This window comes from Cygnus atratus, chromosome 1 (assembly GCF_013377495.2).
Source record: "Cygnus atratus isolate AKBS03 ecotype Queensland, Australia chromosome 1, CAtr_DNAZoo_HiC_assembly, whole genome shotgun sequence".
Classification (NCBI taxonomy): Eukaryota; Metazoa; Chordata; class Aves; order Anseriformes; family Anatidae; genus Cygnus; species Cygnus atratus.
In genome coordinates, this window is record NC_066362.1 from 93,421,426 (window position 1) to 93,441,888 (window position 20,463).

The window sequence follows — 20,463 nt, forward strand, 5'->3', positions numbered from 1 at the left end:
AAGGTGGGGAAAAAAAAGATAAATATTTTACCTATAAGAGAATATAAAACTATTAACCTAATTTATGGTGGGTATTACTCCCCCCAGACTGGTAGCTTTCCCTCCCACACAAGGCTCTTTGTCTTTTGAGAGGAGCTGACAACTTTGCTTGAACCAACAGGACTGGACTGTGATCCTTAGTGAATGCAGAGCTGTAGTGGAGCAAGTCTTAACTGGTCCTGTGCACCTAGAATAATCCTGTCCTTAACACTTGCACAGGCAGCAACTTCAGCAGCAGTACTGTACACACCACTGCAGACCAAATTTCTCACTTGGGAGGGGGAAAATTCTACTTTGATGCTAAACTATGAGTGTTCATACAGGTGTTTGTACCTAGCCAAGGGAGACCCAGCCTAGCTTGGCCCCTTTGAAGTGCCACTGTTAAATAAATACACTGTAATGCCTTTACAGATAAATGACTAACGCTGTATAAATATTGATTAACCTCAGGAACTCTGTTTTGCTTGTTGCCGCTAAGATTAAGGTATGAATGGATTATAGTCCACCTCTGCAGGAAGACTGTGGTGTGGTCATGGATACAGTCTGGCAGGCAAAAGACCAAGCATGTGATTGAAAGGTGAAATCACACACATTCCAGATACAAACAAGGCACTTTTTTTTTTCATATTAAAGTGTGAGGCTAATTGCTGGGAGTCATATTGTGGAAAGCATATTGGGCATTTCTTTGGAAAAGAACAAGGAAAGAAAGGATTGAGCTCAATGGCAACTGTTTGACTTGAAGCAGTGATTTTCTCCAGAAAATTGTTCTGACCTGTGGTAGGCAGGAAATGATTGTGCTGCTTTTTGGCCTCCCGAATCTGTGGCCAAGAAAGTTCTTCTAGAGCTCCCCCTTCAGCCAGGTTCTGAATGTAAATCTTAAACTCCGTGACTGCACTCTTTATCCATGGTCAATTTCCACTGAATGTTATAAATACTTTCCTTTGGAAAAATGGAGAAGAGGGTAGAAGCTTTAGGTTTTATGTGAATGGTGATTGAGAGTGGAGAAAAAAATATCAAAAGCATTACAGGAAAAGCAAGTGAAATTTCCTATAATGGTGAAGGAAATCTCTTCTAGTCTAGTCTGAAGCACTCCTAATAGCTTGTCTTTCATAAGAGAACTTGTTTCTCTCAGTCTCCCAAAACCAAGGCATGTCAGACTTGCAGGGCAGAGTGCGCTGGGATACCTGTTTTGGGAGGCTGTGCTTCAACAACCTCATGTTAGGATGGAACTTGTTAGGGTGCATGTAGGAAACTGGGAGCTGTTTATAGCAGGCAGGCAGTGATGGGGCCTGATAGTAATTAGTTTAAAATGGTGCTCATCCTGTCCTATTATGATCCTTGGCTCCAGGAAACTACAAAGACTTGCCAGAAAAGTTGATATATTTCCTGAAGGATACACCTGTTCAAGTCTTAATGCTTGCAATCTGCATACGTCTATATGACTAGTTCTAACATTAAGTAGTTTGATGCCATTGCAGAAATGGTCACAGCATCTGTCTCTAAAACTGCTGTTCAGCCAAAACCCCTTGGTGTTGATGGCTGGCAGAAAACACAGAATATCTTTGGAATTGTCTCATAAATTACAGCATCTGTACATCTGACATGGTGGGTGAAGTGAAGGTCTTTTCTTCCTTGAAGGTCTTTTCCAACCTAAATGATTCTATGACTCTTAAGTGGCACTAAGAGTTGTTGTTTAGTGATAGCACTTGGTAAGTAGGTCAGGTTGATGGTTGTACTTGATGATCTTGAAGGTCTTTTCCAACCTGAACAATTCTACGATTTTATCGTTTAGGTTACTGTCACTTCTTTCATTGTGGTCTGCTTATTTGGCTTATTCACTTTTTGCATCTTGCTTACAGAATATTACTACTTTGGAACAAAAGTAGTTTCCTTTCAGCATAAAATGTGAATGTCTGCTTGGCTTTCACTTGTGGGTTAATGGCTAGCAATTACAAGTTCAGATGCAGGAGTGTGAATTAGATAACCTGAAGTCACTTGAGCTTGTCCAGGAGCTTGTGCCCTTTGATGCCACAAGCATAGGATCCAGTGAAATGCACAAGTAGTCCAAGAAGTTCTTCCATTTCTCCCCTCGTGTGCCAGGTGCACAGCAGGCTCAGTTGGACATCAAGCTGCTGTCAGGCTTATGACAAGTATCAACATGACATTTCTTGCTGAAGGGAAGTGGAACAGGTGCATAACAAAGAGGTTTGTACCTTTTCAAGTCTTTTTCCAGTTGGCTGCACCTGGAAGCAGGATCCTGAACTTGAAAGGGCACCAGTCTCAGCAGTCCTGACAAGATGGATGCCTGCCCTCTGTTTTTCTCTTACATTATACATGTGCTCTTGGCTTCAAAGCTGCGTGCCATGCACAGTTTTCACAGCTGAGGAGTGCTAGCAATGACTTTCTTTGAGCCTGTCGTGCTGGCTCCTTGATCAGGTAGATCAGTCTTTATTGCCCTGACAAAAGGCACTCGGTGCCTGAGAAGGCCAGCTGGCCTGCCGAGAAGGTCACTCTCCTGTGGAGACGGTGCCTTTGCAAAATCTCCAAGTGGATTTTTCTTTTCTTGTAGAGCAGTCATTACCTGCACTCCACTTGTGTTCTGTTCTGGCCTTTCTGAATGCCGCTGTCTACTATTAAACCCGCTGATGCAAATATTTATCAGATTTAACAGTTAACATGAATGATTTAAAATTGGAGTGGCCTACTAAAACGTATGGCTAAAAGCATACTAAGTGTATGCATACTAAGTGTATGCTTTAAGCACTTTTTAATTTGTTATTTGAATGTACCTGACAAAAGAGACACAAACACTCTGGTATTAGTGGGCTGCCTTATAGCATGCTATTTCTCTGATTTATTTGAGCTTTCTTACTGCCTGTACATTGACTGGCATTCTTATTCTCTGTAGTGTTGTCTGTTTGCCTAATGATGTTAGTACCGATGAGGTGGTCACAGGATGTAGAAATGACAGATTTGGAGGAAGGTGGAATATTTCTTATTTGCTCAATTGATATTTAATATCAGTTTGAATTAATGCTTGATGTAAAAGAGACAAGCAGTCACATACCCATTCTTTTTCAGTTCTGAATTAGAAGCTGTCGTACTTAAAGCTGTCTGCATGTTACCTGATGCTAATGCAATTTTCTGCACGTGAAATCTGTAGCATCATGTACACTGCATAAACACGCACATAGAAGAGCCACGTGAGGTGAGAATTAGGGCTTTCTTTGAGGAAAGACACAAGAGTAGTCATCTTATCATCATGCATTAATTTGCATCTTGGTCATAAGCAAAGAAAATCATTTCAGAACAATAGGCTCTCAGTCCTTGTGCTTTATCAATTTAAGCAGTTCTTTTTCTGCTATGCTACTTTCATTTTCCTATAAAAGAAAGGAAGTTAAGTACTTTACAGTAAGCTGATAAGAAGATGCGTTTGCTAAACAGCTTTAATAAATAAATTTACTGGTCAGTCTTTTCTGTGCCTTTGTCTAAAGCTTATTTTAGTTTGAGTGAGCGGGAGTATTTTTCGTAGTGATTTTGAGTCTGTTTTTCTTTTCTTTTTTCTTTTAAATATCGGGTGGACATGCTATGCTGTTAACCAAGCTTACGATAAAAGGGGCTACAGTGATTAGGTACATCGGGCCATCAGTACCACACTAATTCTAGGCCTGGGATACCAAAGCTGTGTTGGTACTGCTGTAAGTGGCATAGCACAGACAACCAGCTTAGATGGAAGGGGATCAGGATCTCTTCATTACTAATGTTTCTGTCTTGCTTGATGAGCCTTGATAAGGCAGTTAATATCCGGTTTTTCATGTAGGTTTTGGAAGTTTTGTCTCAGCATCCTGAGTTCTTCAAGAAAACCTGTCAGCCCCCATAGATACAGCACTGACTAAGGGACTAACCCTCAAAGTGCTTCTGATGGTTTGGACAGATTATTGGCTGCTGCCTGCTGCCCTGGCACCAAGGAAGAGGGATGATCACTTGTAGTCCAGAGAATGCTGGTTTTCTGTAATGTTATTAAGCCCTTAAGTGGCCCTAATATATCATTCAAGATAGAAGCAGTGTCATTTGAAATTTTCTAGCTGTGTGTTTTGGTATCTTGGGTTGTTTTCTACTTCGAACATTTCTTTCGATGTGCTTGAAGGTTAATGAAGAGAAACTTTTTTTTTTCTTTCTGCAAGGTGAAAATGTTAATAGGGTCATAAAATTTGTGGCTATCAGTTATCAGCCAGAAAAGTGTCTCATCCCTCCTGAGCTCAGGCTTTCAAGATCATCTTAGAGAGCAGAAAATTTCCCTTTTTGCCAATTTGCGTGTCAGTCAGCTTTCACTATAAATTACATATTGATGGGGTCTGCATACAAGAAAGGTAGCTTGCAAAAAAGGGATAAGGAATTGTCCCTTTTTGTAATAGCAGTTGTGTAGTTCATGAACAGAATTTCTGTGGTTTCTCCTGGAGTATGGACTGTGGCATTTTGTGGCAAACTTCTGTAGAGGAGCTAATTTAAGGCCTGTTTCTTTGTACCACCAAGACGGATGGCAATGTAAGATACCTTTAGAAAAAAGTCAATAACTGCTAAGAAGGAAGAAAGCAGATTAGAAGATATGGTGGAGCCTGCATGCCTTGCACCTATGCTCTGGATCGATTGATATACAGCAGGGGTTTTTGCTACATGACCAGAAGAAACAAGGATACTTATCAGCATTTGTATACGATGGGAGAATGATCTGGTTGTTTCAAAATAAAAGAAGATTGAAAGGGACCATCCCAATCTCAGAGTCACATCACAAACAAGCATGCAGTGGGTATTTAATTCAGATGAGTCCCTGGACTGGACCACAGAATTGTGCTTGTACTCTGTGTGCCATAGGACACTGTCTAACAAACCAAGCTTTTAGCTGTGGTTTTTGACCTTTACTGTCTGTAAGTGTGCTAATGGAAGCATAAGGTCTGTGTTCTGCAGTACTGTGTTTTGAGTCATGCTATGAGGTGTCTGTTTTACTGAAGATTTTGCAGCAGTATCTTGATTGAAGTTGCAAGATGATGACTCTGAGGCTTGCCAGATTCAGTGCAGCTTGGTAGACTGGTCCCAGTTTTAAAATGGAGCAAGGGTGGCTTACGTTAATATGTGCTGGTAAATCAAATTATTGCAAGTAACATACTCAACAAAGTTTGTATCTATTCTTAGTGTTCATGTTTTTGTTCTTTTTATAGTTTTTCTTGTTCTGTTTTCTAAAGAGCTTTGTGCATATAAAGGAGACATTTTCTTTTCCTTAGTGATGAGCAAGTAATCTGAGGGATCAAAATATACTTTCCTGAAGAGCCAGATGAATGAATGACCAAATGTTTCTATGATGTTAACTTGGTCTCCACCCTCTCAATCATATTCTGAAGGAGATGAAACTGCATTTGTCTCTTTGGCAGCAGTGAACAAGCAGGTGGTTCAGAAATCCCTGCACTTTTGTGGGAAAGACTGAAATATCCTTCAGAGGTGACTTCACCACAGACACCGTAGGGTTTTAAGAGGCATCCATTATTTTTCCATCTATTTTTCCCTTTAGTATTTTCTCTTTAGTTAGTGATTGACTTATGAGCTAAGAAAATCCCTCACAGGACCAAATCTTCTCTTAATCCCAGGGTAAGGATCCTGAATGGTTGAGAACTTGATGTTTCTTCCAAAAATCCGTGACTAAGTAAGGAATTATGTCTTTCTGTTTTTAAACATCTCTTAAAGGGATATGACAATGCTTTTGATTTGCTGAAATACATAGGCCCCCTACCAGCAGGCTGACCTTCAGTTGAAGTTGAGATGCTATTGCTCAGTATGCCAATGTAATGGGAGAGCACAAAAGCACATGTTCTCTTTTAGAAAGAGGCATGGAACCGTCTGTCCATCACTGTGAGTGTGCTTTTGGTCAAGAAAAGGGTGTTCTCACTTTAGTTACTACAGGGCTACAGGGCATTTCTTCCATTCCCATGTAGAACAGCTGCTGTGAAGCATAGTGTTCAACTTGGTGCCTCACATACCTGCCTACGGAGAAATTAATCTACTGTCCCTGTTCGTTTGCTGTCTTGTGTGGCTGTGTGCCAGGTAGGTAGTGTGCAGGCACAGGACAGGGATTTTGGCAAGCATCCACATCCTGTCCTCTGCCAGAGAAAGCAGCAGGTTTGTCGTGTTCTTTTTCTGTAGTCCTGTTGTGGCCTGTGGGCCAGCAACTGAGCCATGCTGAACAACAAGAAGAGATGAAAACATTGTCTTATTAATTAGAATCCCAGGATCTGGCCACCTCTTGGGACCACTGAGCCTTTTCTTGAACTGATGCCTTCTGACAGAATGTGTTTCTCAGTTGTTAGGACTTTCAACCTTCCCAAGCGGAGAATGCTGTGCTTTGTGGTACTTTGGCACCACTTCCAAAAATACAGCCCTTCCTTTTGGGCAGGCTGCTTCAGCATTTTCCTTGAAAACCATTTACAGTGGCATCTGTCCAGAAGCACGTTCTGTTATACCATGGCTGATTATCTCATCGTGCTGTGCTCTTACCCACAGTAGACTCTTGTGCTATTTTGGTACATAGGCTGGGCAATAGATGAGAAGAGACTTCTTTCCTTGAGTTAGTTCTTCACCCAGAGACTCTGGAATAAGTGTCCATCTTGGCATGGAAAGTGCAAAATTAAACTGTTTATCTGGGAAAACTGGTGCAGGAGTGCTTACCTACTTAGCCTGATCCATCCATTGGCATGAGGTCACACGCAGTCATGTGAAAGCAAGACAGAATAGATGAGAAGTCTGTTTCCCTGTCTTGGGTTCTTTTCAAATCTTGGTGTTTGAAGACCTCAGGAGTCCTGCAAGAACAATGCTGTCATTGTTCAGAAGAGGAATTACTTGGATGGGAGGAAAATCTGGATTCAACAGAGGATGTAAACACTCCTAGACAAGAAAACTGCATGGTTGAGAGTTGGATGTCATTTTTGTGGTGGTCATGGTTTGTGCTCTTCTGCCCATGAGTCTGGTTTCTTGTCCCCTGGAGACAGGGAGACTGTTCTTATGCAATGTGATGCGTTTTGGAGCATATTAGAGAATTGTCGTGTTACTCTGCTGATGGTGAAGGTGTTGTGAAACTTCCACCATCTGCTGTCTCCTCCTTCCCATTCCACTGCTGTAGCATTTTGCACATATGTAATGACTGTGGCTAGCAAATATTTTCCAAAGTCCGTTCTGTGTATGAGATCTGTACGGTCTTACAGTCTTCTTCAGAAGGGCTGTAAGTTTGGGAAGTTTTTACTGGGTCCTTTGGAAGAGCCTATCTATGTCAGTTGTCTGTCATTTTAGTATTGGTGTGTGATCTTGTAATTCAGGTCTTCCGGGTTGTGTTTACAACGGTGAAAATTCCCAGGGTAACTTGAGCTTCTTGCTAAGTTATACAGAGCTATGTTTCCTACTTTCCTAACAGGAAAGAGCTGTTAAGTCTTTACACCCCTTCCGCCGCTCATGGACGTAGTGCCTGGAAGAAGGGAGAAGAGCCTGTACCATGTGGCCAGTTGCTGGTTTCGTGAGTCTGGGCTCAAGTCAAGCCATTCCTTTACGTTAACCAATCTCAGCCCATCTGCTGCTGAGTCTCAGGTGGTATTTGCCCACAGGTTTGTGTTCAGACTGTGGCAATTTAAAGTCCTGTTCACAGTGCTGTGCATGATAGCAAAAGCTGCTTGTCTGGAATGAACTTGACGTTTTCATACTAGGGAAATATGGTTAGGAATTAGTATACTCCAACTGAGAGATGACAAACCTTTTTATGCATGAGATGAGTTGCTCTAAATGGAGTTCTTCAGAAGGTTTGTAAATGCAAGGTGTCTGGGCACTTGTCCTCATCTTTATGGTAGTCTGTAAGAAAATCAAGAGTTTGAACTCACTGTTGTATCACATAAAACTTCTTTGACAAGACTGGGTAGCTGCTCTGAAGTCAGGAAGACCTTCCATAAAGGTTCCAGTTCAGAAATCAGTGCTTTGAGAAAGTTTCTGACATAGGCTGAATTTCCATTGTCTTGGGTAATACTTTGGAACAACTTCTGAATGTAGCTAATAGGCAAAAATAGTCACATTGCTTTCTCCTCTTGCTAAACCTTTCATCTATCTCTTAGTTTGTGCTCCAACGTTTTGATAAGTTGATGGTAGTCTTAGAAAACTACAGCGTATGTATACATACCCAGTTTATATAGTAAGTAGGTTAGTAGATTTGTTAGAGGTGATTTATCTTCTCAGTGATGTGCTACACATGCCACAAGAGAACAGTGCAGAATGTGAATTTTGGTTTTAGTGGGAGGATGACTCTGGAGTTGTATGTGCACCTTATCTTGAACGTGCTGCTGCAGTGAGACAGCACTATAGGATAATTCCATGTTTTCATGGGTTCAAAAGTTTGAGGAGGAGTAAAAATTAAAAGTAAGATAGCTGGAATTTCTTTAACTTTCTGCTTCTGGGAATTGATGGTTGAGGGGAATTTTATGCAATGACACTGAAGTGTTTCTGAAAGATTAACATGGGGGACTTTCTCTCTGTTTCCTTTTTTTTTTTTTTTGCTGTGTAAAATAAAATGTTTAACACTTTTTAGTTAGACCTGAAAATGGAATCTCTATGAGGATTAGTGCAAGAGAGATTTTTGGTGCATGCAACAAAATGTTACTATAACATCAGGTTCAAAGTGTTTGACATGGCAAATTGCACAATGCCGTATTATCTGTTTGTCAATTAAAAATGTGAATCTTGCAAATGTCTGTTTTGACAGTTTTATTAATATAGTACACTGAAATAAAATTCAGCTGTTCCAATTTTAACTAAATGAATTTGCCTTCCAAGCATAGAATTTCCTTGCTTTTTATGAACATAGAAAACAGTTAACATTATTTAATACAGTGATTGTGGCTTAATATTTAATATTCAGCTGCTGTAATTTTGGCTCTAGTGTATAATTATTCTGTAATTACAGCATTAGCCAAAGTGAAAATTGGAAATAGTGCTACATGAAAAGAAAATGTTCCTATCTTAGCTATTATTTATCTATTTCATCCTTTTTCCTGCATATCCTGAAATTAACTGGACTGTAGATAGTTACATAGCAAGAAAATTCAGCTCCAATTTAGCTTAAGTACTGCAGTATACATAACAAAGTAGATTTTAAAAAGAGGGGAGAGGGGAGGAAAGGGAACAAAGAAAGAATGAAGAAAGTAAAGAGAGAAGTATTAACGGAGCTGTTTTCTATAGATCTGTATCATAGGTTATCTGCGTACCCTTAGTGTTAATAGACCCGCTTCCCTCTTCTTTCCCTTTACTTTTCTCCCAGTTCCCCATCTTCTCTGGGGCCAGCCACCAGAACAACACCATGTTCCTGCTGCATCCTCAGCCCTCTCCTCTCTGCCGTTTGCAAATTTGCAGCTCTCCAAGCTCCCAGGCGATCACCAAGGTGAAGGCAGCAGCTACTGTGGCTGAGGCTGAACCCCACATTTCAATTTTTCCTCAGTGGCAGTCTCTCGTCTCTTTCTGCAGGCTCCAGTTTTCCTGAATTTGAAGTGTCATTCGTTATCTTTCAGACCTCTTGCCGTTGCTTTGTGGCTTGATTGGAATTGGTGGTGGTTGAGAAGGGACTCCTGGATAGACCAAGTGCGTGGCCCCATTGCCACAGAGAAACAATATCTATGGCTCTGGTTTTTGCTTTCCCCATTCCTGCTAGACGTTTACTAAATGAAATTCTTGCATCTCTGATTTTTGCAATTAACTTCCCCTGCACATAATCACGTGTGTGTACAAATACGACTTCAGTGGCCAGTATAGCTTCTATAATATGGTCCTTCCTTTCTCTGGAAAGAAGTGCTTGTGACAAACCATGTTCTTGTGTGCCCTAAATGTGCTGGTAGTGTGGTGTAAATTCATTTTAAAAGCAGCCTATAATCACAACTCTCCAAACAGAGCCTAATTGAAGAAATACAGCGTAATGGTATAGTATAATGGTATTACTAGCTATAATAGCTGTGGGCAACAGAGGAGGAATAAACTAATGGTATTTCTTGTATTTCAGTGCGTGTGTGTGTGTTCGTTTACATACACATTTAACATTTTAAAGAATTTGTGTACTTGGTGTGTGTCTGTAATTCTCTCTATGCTTGGTGCTTGTGGCAAACGCAGAATAAGCTGTCATAAGCAAAAAAGCTGTAAACAGAGCTAAAGTACTTTGCACATGTTATCAAGGATAGAAGTAAAAGTTGGCATAAGCAGCAATTATCTAGTGTGTATCATCTAGTGTAAGTTAACTTGTTACCCCTTAGTAACTGGTTCAGGTATCCAAGAGCCAAACTTGGCCTCATGGCCATCTCCATTTCCATTTTACTCATTTTTGATCTGCTTGGTATTGCATGAAGCGCCATACATCCCTGAGTCATTAAATAGGCAGCAAAGACCGCAGTGAGGACTACCAGAATAAAAATGTTTACCTTCAAAGTGAGTGTATATTAATTTTCTTTAAGGGTGTTTCTGACAAGCATAGCTTTGTTGAGACAGTTCTTTGTGTGGGAGTGTTCTCCTCAGCGTTGCTTTTCTCTACACATGGAAATAAACCACAGACTTTTAAATATCCTGAGAAAAGTTCCTTCAAAGAAAGATCAAAAGTCTTTACTAATGTCTGAGGAAGCTGCATGGCTGCCTCTCTTGTGAACTCATGTCTATGGAGAGCTGGGTGAGACAATCAGAATCATTCTTCCATTGACTTGATCGTTTGCAACCTTCTCTGAGAGCAGAAGGCTTTTTTGGAGAGGGACAAGGCAGGGAAATCTACAGATGTGCCCCCTAAATTTACCAAGACATGAATAAAACAACTTTTCAAAAACCAAACTGTTGTTTTTCCCATTGTATTGTGTGGGATGACCTAGTTCAAACAGTTGTCTTTGGCACAACATGTTCAAGAGTTCTGTATAAGAATTAATTGATTGACGTTTTTAATACAGTTTTATCTGCTTTTGTGGCTGCTGAAATTAAGTGAAATGTCCAGATATGGCTTTCAAAGCTTCACTGAAACTGTGTCTTTGATTATTTTTGCTTTTGTTTTGCATTCAGTTTGGTTTGTCTAAGATTCTCGTCATCTATTTTTGCTTCTAAGCAACACAGAACATATATTAGCCAAACTCTGAAAGTTTGTGAACTTCTCCATAATCTGGAATTCCCTGCCTCTAGACAGCTTTCAGGAAAACTGATACATTTCTGTTCTTCCCAAGCCATAGTTTTTCTCTTATTTTTTTCTTCATGCCTGCTTGCCTTCATTAGCTGCATCTTTTCTGCTTCAGACAATGGTTTGTGTGCTGTCTGGTAGTGGAAAGCACTTAAATCAGAGAAGCTGTTTAGAATAGCATTTCACTTATTCCAAATTGAGATTTTACTGGTTTGTCGTGCTGGCACCAAGCATCTATGAACAATACTAGGTAGAATTTCAGGCTTGTATCTAAACCTAGGATTTCCAAGTTGTTGGTTTGGGTTGTGTGGGTTTGTGTGTGTTTATTTTTGTTTGTTTGTTTAACTAAGCTTCTTGATGAGTTCTCTGTCAGTGACTATATTCTGCTGCTATCTAGAAATCAGGCAGTAACCTTTAATTGGTTTATCTGAGAAATGAAGTCACTCAAGTTTCCTTTGCCTGGATTATAAGTTATTCTTTTAGCTGCGGGCTGAATTTTCTGTATATATACTGAAGTTTAGATCTTTATTATGTTCTGTGATTTGGTACTTTGCATTCTTATACTTGGGGAAATACTGAGTTTTCTTCGTATTCTGTAATACAGAAACAGTGTGATTCCATTTTTTTCTCATTAATGACAATAAATAAGCATGTGACAGCAGGCTAACATTTCTTTCTGAATGAGATAATCTTTAGCTGTGCAAGAAATCTGTTTTGCCATTTTGCTCTTCCAACTGCAGCTACAAAACTGCAGCACACTAACGGCAGTGGAAGATTGCTTACTCCATGCCTCACACCCACATTCTTCATATTTAATATCCAAATGAAAAGTTTGGATAAATTAGGTAAATATCCTAATTTATCCTTTCCCAGGAGTTTAGTGGAAATGACATCTCTCTCACATCTGCAGTCCTCTCCCTGTAACCTTTCTCTGAAAATCAGAAGTCGTTTCCTCTGGAAGAGAGGTTTTAGGTTTTGAGTTCTGGTGGAAGAAGGAAGACTAGTGAATGACATGAGTTCGCTTCTCACCTCGGGGCCAGGAGCACAGACAGACAGTGCTCTGTATCCCCATCATCCTGTCCCACCACTGCTGCCATCATGCTGTTGCTGAGATTTGTTAGATGTGCTAGTAGAGGCATCTGTGTCTGAACACAGGACAACACTATCCAGCTCTTCACCATTGTAATGCTAAATTCTGCTGTCTTTTATCTGTTCTTTTGCACTGCTAAATGCTATTTCAGTTGATTTAAAAACAATGCTGAAACAATGCAGCCACCAGATAGCATCATGTTTTGTTACTTCCAGCTTATGGAATGGTTTAATACATGAATTTTCAAAAACATATCTGAGTTGATGTGTCTCGGTTGACTTAGCAAGTCAGCTGAACTTAAAATGCATCCTTTTTATCCCATTGAAGACTGTGAACTTCCTTATGACTACCTGAGTACGACCATGACTCACATTGTGGTGGAGGATCTGGACAGCTCTGGTTGCATGATTTTTAGGAGAGCAATGTACTGTAGCTCCCAAAAAGTTGTGAGAATGCTTGCATTTAGTGGAAGTAGAAGTCATTGGTGTGTTGATCTTTTGAATCAAAATATCTTTTTATAACAGGAATTTTGATTTGTGCTTCTTGATGTTTTGGATGCTTTTGCTTTCTTTGGCTTTTACTGTTCTTTTGTTCTTATTTATTGTGATCCTACCTGCTGATTTTGTGGCAGCATTTTTTTTTAATTAACATTTCCCTCTACATAACGGAACACAAAGGAAATGCAAGCTTCCAGGTAGATTCTCAAGTCAGCTTTGTAGTTGAGTTTTAGTTTTTGAAGAATTTGTTTCATTGAGTTTGATATTGCCTGAAGTAAGCCAAAGTAAAATCCTGACTTTGAGTGATGGCTTATATATTTTTTTTATATTCTTAATATTGGTGACTATATGCATTTGCCAGGAAAAAGTGAAAAGCACAGAGTTTGAAAAGTAACTGTACACAGTGAAATTAATTTTTGTATGTGTTCAGATTACAGGTTTTACTAGCCATGACATTCATTATTATTTATTGTAATGGCTCATGGTTTTGGACATTCAGCTCCCATAGGAATATGCCCCACTCTGATGACGCAACCTTGGAAAATGCAATAAAAATGCACTGGAAACCGCAGCTTTCTAATAGGAAGTTTCTTAAAAGTAGTAAACTTAAATTGCCTCCTTATAGAAAAAAAGGAAGTGGAATAGAGTTTGGTAAGTGAGGTAGATGTACGTACCTCCTGTGTGTCCCTAACTACTTCTTTCTTTTCCCCCTTCCCTCCACCCTTGTTTGAAATTTTGTCTTGAGGCCATCATCTGTGCTTCGGCATGGGGCAGATGGAGAAAACTCATATATTCCTTTCATGGCTACATAAGGACCCCACAATTTTGCTACATGAGCTTCATACTCCAAAGGAGAATGTTCTTGATTAGCGGCCACAGCTGGGCCTTCCCCCTGGTTTTGATTACACTGGAGCTGAGCCCTCTGGGGAGGGGGAAAGGACAGGGCATGCTTGAGAGATGTTGTAGAGCACATACTGGCCTTTGTTCCTTCCTTTGTTTTTCCATTTGTTCAAATAAAATATGGCTGTGGCTGGTTTCTGGCCCAGTGGCCAATGGGAAATGAGGAAAGGGGTTCCTCAGACGTGAAGGGATGTGTGCATGTGGGCATTTTACAAGGTTGTGGTATTTGGGGGATGAGGGGATTCTGAGGTATGGGTGCCTTCTCCTGCACGTTCCTCTAAAGGCCATTTTGAAAAGCCCCACTGAAAATACCGGTGTATCTTTTTGGAAGTATGGTAATCAAAATCAGCATAAAAACAAACTCTTGATATCCACATCTTGATATAACCCAGCACCAGTTGTCATCTGCTGGGCTGGAGTTCTGTTCCCTACGTGTTGGTGCCAGAGGAGCTTGCAGAAAGCTCGCCTGCATGCCTCTGGGGTGACCTGTGACAAACTGGGGTGGAAATGGATGGAGACAAGGTAGGAAGCAAGGGCTGCAAAGAGGCCTTTCTGATGATGGTGTTCAGCATTGCAGGGATATTGGAAGGAACCTCTCCCTGAGCAGCGTGTATCATTAATGGGTTGAGCTACTAGCAAAGTCCCTCTGGAGTCGTTTGTTTTGGTCTTAGCAGCAGTCATGTTAAGTTCTTAGTGATATCTTCCTGGCAGCTGAGGACAGGTCTGCAGTTTTTTAGGTGTGTTAAGGAAGGCATGGGCAGGTGACTGTAAATATTTGCATTTACATGCAAGTCTTTCCTAATGAAGCAATGAGTCATATCCTGCAGGCACAGAGGGCCTCCTAAGAGCTGCTGCTTAGTAAGACTTCACTGAAATTAATTTATCTGAAGCTAATATTTAGCTCCTGAGAGTGCCATGCCTCTTCTGCACGTAAACAGAATGTTTGTTATACGTTAAGTCAGCAAATGAATGCCACTTCTGTAAGTACCTATGTACCACATCTGAACATATCCTCCTTAATCTGTATTCTACAGGAATACATCTGTCTCCTAGACATATATGAAAAAAGACACCTCCTAGTTAAACTTCTAACTTGTAAGTTTGCTTGTGAATATTTGCTTAGCACTAAAAAAAAAAGTAAAATCTAAGCAGCCTGAGTTGATTTCTGAATGGTTGTAAAGGAGTCATTTAAGCACACAGCAGGTGTGTGCATTGTGATCATACATTCCCACACATTAATAGTATTTATATTCTTTCTCTAAGAGGATAATTTTTCTTAGCCCTCTGTTCCAAACAGTTCTGTTTGGAGTGAACGAATAAGAATTTAAGAAGTGTTAACAATAGAGTGGATTTACTCTGATTAAAATATGACACTGAACAGCAAGTTGTGCCTGTATGTGCAAGCAATTCTGGCTGAAAAGTGATCACAGATCCTAAGGCTGATCTGACACCAAAATGTTGCATTTTCTGCTCAAATAAATCCATGGAGTTGAAATAAAGAAAAGGCTTTTAAATGAAAGGCTAGAGAATCTGTCTTGCGTCATTTCATACCAAATACCCAGCCAGCATCAGAGTGCACATGGTGAAATTCTGCAAGCTGCCCTCGTACAGGTTGGCCTGTTAAAGGCCATGGGACTGCGTGTTTAAGATTGGATCATGGAGGGGAGAAGGAAGGGTGTGTGTGAAGAAATGCATATATATGGTTTAAAAAAAAAAAAAGTAGATTGTGGCTCATAACACTGGTATTAATAATGTTAGTAATACCACTTTATCATACACATTTGTCTTAATTTTCTCACCTTACGTGAGCTTAGGACAAAGTATGTAGGTTTATCCTCACAGCCTTTCCATGATGAGATTGTTTTGGTCATAATTTCAGTTTCTTGCAAATCAGGGCTGCGGACGTGAAGCTTGCCCAGCTATGTAAGATTGTTTATTTACTTACTCTTAGAATGTGTATGGCTCCCAGCAAATGCTTCAGTGGTAAATAGCAGTGCTTAAGCATCAGGATTTGTTTCAGGAAATTTAATTAAAATGGAATAGTTTAAAGTTACTTTTCTACAAATAAGATGAAAGAAATGACTTTTGCTGTCCATCAAGAGAGTTAAGTAAAATCTTTAAGTTTTTTGGGGGGTTAAAATGAAAATAGCTTTTGGGAAATGCATGTTCTAGTTTTAGTGCTGTTTTATCAGTATTTGAAGAATGATGTGGGCATCTTATTAATGTCTTGTTAGAACCTAGACATAGTTCTTAAATTCCTCTGAAAAAAACTGACAAGGGTGATTATTTCATTCAAAAACCTGGTCATCTTTGCCTTACCACATATGCATTTGGGATTTTGTTGCTAAGAGGCTATTGCAGTGCATTGCATCTGACATTCTTGTGGTGTTCCTCATATATGCATTAAATCTACAGTATCCCAGCTGATGTCCTTTATGTTCTGTGATCAACAGGATTTGTCATAGACATGGGGTTTTAAGGATCTGGACTAGATATAATTCAATTTAGCAGTTGAACTTGATCCTAAATGATTACTATTGTTCAGGGCCCGTAAAAATAGTTTGGAGTCTTAGTCAGAACTGCAGTAATAAATGTAGTGTGCAAGCTTTGAAAAAAAATATTAAGAACAGGATCCTGTGAAGTTATACAGGCCACCTGTGCAAGACGTAACCCTGTGGAGATTTAAGGCCGTCTTCCCAAGGGGCTTGTACAATACTTGTCAGAAATGGCTTTGTCAAATTTGCAGCTGCCTTGCGCAGCGTGGATCCTGGTCATCTGCTCCCTGGCTTGGCAGGTACAACAGAGGCAGTGTTTTGGCCATCGCCTCATGGCTGGAGTGGTGATGCTGGCCAGCCCTGCTCCGGGGGGTGTCCCTTGCGGGACGGGCAGCCCCGGCTGGCTCTGAGTCCATCAATGTGTGCTGGAGCTTGGAGCATCACTGCACCTGCTGCCCTGGGGGAGCTGGGCTGCCCAGCAGGGAAGCAGAAGGATGAAGAGGTGGGAGAATCTGTCAGGAGAAGCCCTTGGTATAAAACACATGTGACAGTTTTGCGAAAGCAGCCGCCGATATTGGCATTTCATCTTTGTTTTACAGAAGCTGTGTGTGAAGGTATTTCAGGATGAACTGGACAGAGTGTCTGGAAGTCTGTAAATTATGCTGAACTCTCAGATAAGGCTCCTATGTATTTACACATATAAATAAATAAATAAATAAATATAGTCATATGAGCACTTACTCCCCTGTGAGAGAAAATTGCAAGGCCCGGGACCGTGACACCTTGTAAAAAAGGTTCTTTGTCCAAAATCATAGATCTGATTTGACCTAGCACTGGTCAAAACCCAGAGAGCTTTAACAAAGAAATTAAGCCAAACCAGAAAATGTTGTTATGCCTTTGTACAAGCATATTTTGGTGTTATGATTCCCTATTTCCATAAAACGGGAGGTAGCACCAGATTACCTATGCTCTATCTGCTAGGACTACCAGACCGCGACTGTTGAAATGGGAAATAAAGTGTAGACACAGCACCTGATTTACGACTCAGAAATCCTGAATGACACACACAAAGTAAATGGAAGTAATTATACAGTCATAGCATGATGATCAGGGGACACTCAGTGATTGGATTTGACACAAATGTCAGTCACAAGATTAAAGCAAAGTCATGTACTTCCTTGCACAGCACACAGATGAACTACAGAAGTCAGTGCCACGGGATATCACAAGGGCTGGAGGTGTTAGTGGATTCAGTAAGAAGATTCATGGAGGACCAGTTCAGTTGTGATTGCTTAGCAGGATGCTCTGGAGGCAGCTTAAATCACAGGCTAGGAGAAGTGATGATGCTCCTGTTGTTCACCTTGCCCAAGCATTTGCTCTCTGTCTGAAAGCTAGTTGAAGCTAGTTCAACCTCTGCCTTTTCTTATGCATTTATTCTTTAGTACAGGAGAGACTCCAGGCTACTCTATCTCCAGTACCTTTTTAAAACTAAAAATACATTTTATTGCAATCTGCTAATTATTTACACAAGGGAGTGAGGATAATTTTGCCCATGCAATACTTTATATATCAGAAGTTACAGCTGTCGCAAGTCATTATTTCCATGAAAAATTGTGATTCATCTTTCCATGAGTCCTCAAGAGATCTCACAGTGGGAATGAAATTTTAGCTCGTCACCATTCTGGAAGAAGAAATACTTGAATTACATATGGAGACAGGGCATGATGTTTGTATACATGTTTTCAGTTGAACAGGGTTGTCTTGAGGGACTTCTATTTGTCTCTGAAGTGTTTTGAGTCAATTTAGCATTTGTTCACTGCTAGCATCAGCATGGCAGCTGTGGAAGAAGAAGGCTTGTTGTGATAAGAAAGGTGTATTTCAGCTTAGCCTTTCAAATACGGCTCAGTTCTAGTCAGGGAAAACAACTTTTAATGTGACAGAATTCCAGTTATTTGTCCATGGTAAGGCTGCTACTGATGATGCTATTTCTGTCGATGTTTTAACTGACAAACGTATTTCTGCTGTATTACTTTTATCTGTCAGGTAGAAGTTTGCCTTGCTTTCCTCTAATCTGTTGTAAGAGTAGTCTCTTAAAGATGCCGCTTATGTTGGAAAGGCCTCTTGGGCAAGAGCTACCTACCCCAGCTCTGCCTTGTGCTTTACTGTAGGCCCATAAATTCTGGAAAAAGTTATTCAGAGAAGAAGATTTTGAGATCTAGTCCATAATAGATCCAATATATCACAAGTTACTTCATGCTTTGCTTGTGTCCTTGTGTTGAATTTTTTGTTTTTATTTTTCGCCTTGGTTGTCATTTTAATATTCATTATACAAACTCAGCAGGGGAGTTGGAATGGAATTTGGAAATATCTGAAGTCCAAATGTCACAGTTTTATGAAGAGAATAAATATGTTTAATGAACAGCATCTGTATAAACTTGGGGTAACACTGTGCATATTTTGAAGTATTGTATTTCTTGTGAAGAGATGTCTTTTATGAGAATGGCAGTGTGAGTGCTGAATCAAAAGACAGTGTTCTGGGAGGGCTTTGAAGCCCTACCATGATAGGACGCAATACTTGGACCTTCCTCTTAAGAAGCATTTCTCCCCAAATAAGAGGTGCAGTATTTCTCCCAAATTTTAGTCTTTCAGGGTTAGGGAGTCAGCATCCTTAAAATTTTTCACAGCATAAGCCCAGTTGGTGAAGAGTCTTTTTACAGAGTGGAGAGTCATGAGCTTTGTGAAACCGCACAAGTGATGACAGTCAGAGGAGCACTGTGAGAATGTTTTCAATCGACTTTATCTTCTAGTGTTTCTTCCAGCACACCATGACTTAGGCAATGCTTGTGGTAAGAGGCAATTAAATTGATGTAAAGACCAGGTTGATTTGACATGTTTTTTAACCAAGTGTTTATTAGTTGAAATAATCTTGGGCGTTTTTTGGCATAATTTATGTTTGAGTCGGAACTTGAGTCATTCTCAGAAGTCTGTGTGTATTTGAGCACGTTAAGCTGACATTACCAAGTGGAACTGTGGGAGGCTTTCGGCTTATGTTTATGGAGTATGAACTGAAGCTCCTACCTTGCTGCCTCAAGAGCCACAAAAATGTTAATAGAAATCAGAGATGCAAGAAAAAAATGTATTCCATATAGCCTGTCAACTTGCCAGTACTGGCTTTTTCCTTGGGTTACTTTCCACTCTTTTGTTCCATCCAGTTTTAGGTATCACAAGGGATGCAACTTCCTCCACATTACTTTGGAAATTATTTTGCAGTCCTAGTAAGTCTCTGTGAAGCATTTCCCTCAATGCCTCATTTATATTTCCTGGTCCTTAGATTTTCATAACAGACCCTGCACCAAACTGTCAGGGGTTGCCTTCCTGTTAGCTTTGGCAAAACGATGCATGCTTCGTTCTTGCTGCTCTCTCTGGTTTTGTTTAACTGAGTGAAACAGTGAAAATTTACGTGCCTCAAATTACAAATCTTTTAAGGCAGGTATTGAGATTCTCTCTGCAGAATGGTGCTGTGAACATTTTAAACCAACCTGCATGATTAAGTGAAGTAGCAGTAGCTGCTACTATATCTTTTACTGTACTTTCTTTCTTGGGTTTTCTGCACAAAACATCTTTGCTTTGTGTCTCTTACATCTTCCAAGGCCATTTCCTTTATTTCTCTCTCCATGGCCACTCTCCCCTTTCCTTTAATGCTGAGGTACTTCTGCATAAACCTCACAATAGCCCCATGAAAAGGCCCATTATAACCCACAGATTTTTTTTAGACACTTAAAGTTAGATTAAGACGAAGTCTCTGATTCATTGCTATGTAAAAGCTAAAATTAATCATTTAAACTGCTTGTAAGATTGGACAATTTTTCCCCACTTCATCAAAGATAATTTGTCCCTGAAGAATGTGTTGTATGTATCTTAACAGGTAGGTGCCAATGTGTGTACAGAACAAAAGACAAAATTGATTTGAGCTGCTGTTGGAGCCTGCAGGAGTACGGTAGCTTTTGCAATTGTTTCAAAACCCAAAATGTTTCTGGTCTGTTATTATTGAATTAGTCTTCGTTATTTCATATACATATATATATATATACACACTTCATACATATATATATGTATTTTCTCTAATCAGTATAGCTATGAGGAAAAAAAGGGAATGAGAGTAACAGAAAAAAAACGTAAACAACAGTATATGTGTTTTCATTTTGGGCTTTTGGAAATTACGTATTTTCT

General features: G+C 40.0%; 1 protein-coding gene across 1 annotated transcript in view; it reads left to right on the top strand.

Moving 5' to 3' along the window:
- The window catches only part of CMSS1 (cms1 ribosomal small subunit homolog), a 238,528-nt gene that overhangs the window by 85,669 nt on the left and 132,396 nt on the right, over positions 1–20,463 (top strand). The gene's annotated exons all lie outside the window — the stretch shown is intronic.